Source organism: Colobus angolensis, unplaced genomic scaffold (assembly GCF_000951035.1).
Source record: "Colobus angolensis palliatus isolate OR3802 unplaced genomic scaffold, Cang.pa_1.0 Scaffold46, whole genome shotgun sequence".
NCBI lineage: Eukaryota > Metazoa > Chordata > Mammalia > Primates > Cercopithecidae > Colobus > Colobus angolensis.
The window spans coordinates 5,071,139-5,072,055 of NW_012118043.1; the positions used below are offsets into that span (position 1 = coordinate 5,071,139).

Genomic DNA, 917 nt, shown 5'->3' on the forward strand with positions numbered 1-917 from the left:
ATGGTCCTGCCAGACTCTCTCAAAGGTCTTGCTCTTGAGGAAACTGTCGGCCTAGTCAGGGTTTGACCTGCCTTGGCTTCCTGCACTGCCTGGTTGTGTGCAGTGTCCTCAGACAAAATGAGTGGACAGCAGGGATGTGAGGCAGAACAGATGGTCCACAGAAGGAGGGCAGGAAGTGAGGAGGACGAACTTCATAACTCAACAATTCTACATCTAGGTCGACTCCAGAGGCCATGGATCTCACCACTACACCATGCAGCCTCACGAGTGAAGGTTTGATGGAGTATTCACTACACGCCAGCTGTGACCAGGGCCACCCACATGGTTAAGTGCCTGTGCCCTGCACAAGGTGCCTTCCAAGAGGGTAAGTGGGGCTGAAATCCAGCAGAGTTCTGCTTGCCAAAGGCTGGGCTCCAAAGCATGGACCTGAAAGGGGAACTTCCTCTGATTCATTGGCCAGAGGTGGTGCCTTTTAAATTCATCTGTGCAAAGGGACTAACAGCCCGTGGTCAATCCCCTTGGCTCTCTTGCATCCACTGAGCTCCTCTTCCTGGATACTGAGAGCCCCCACTGATAAAAGGTGAGGAGCTATGAATCTGTTCCCTGAAGTCCTCCTGAAGTCTGTGATCATCCTCCAGCTCTCTACAGCTGGCCCAGAGTGGGGCCTGCCAGAGTGGGCTGGGGCTGCAAAGACGGTGCTTCTACCTCTAGGGCATAGCCTGTCAGCACTGCAGAGGGGCGCAGCAGGAGAGTGGGGGTTTGCCTGTGAAGGTGGAAATGGAGAGGGGTAGCTGTGCTTGAGGTGAGCATGCAGTCGACTGCACAAGTCACATCGGAAAGCTACCTGCTGCCCATGGGATGGGGTGAGGCTGAAAAGGTGTGGAAGAGTTCAATGATACAATATTTTTTTTTTTTTT

At 53.2% G+C, this 917-nt stretch overlaps 1 pseudogene; it reads left to right on the top strand.

Moving 5' to 3' along the window:
- The first annotated feature begins 808 nt into the window (after positions 1–808).
- Positions 809–917, top strand: part of LOC105523394 — a 15,040-nt pseudogene continuing 14,931 nt past the window's right edge.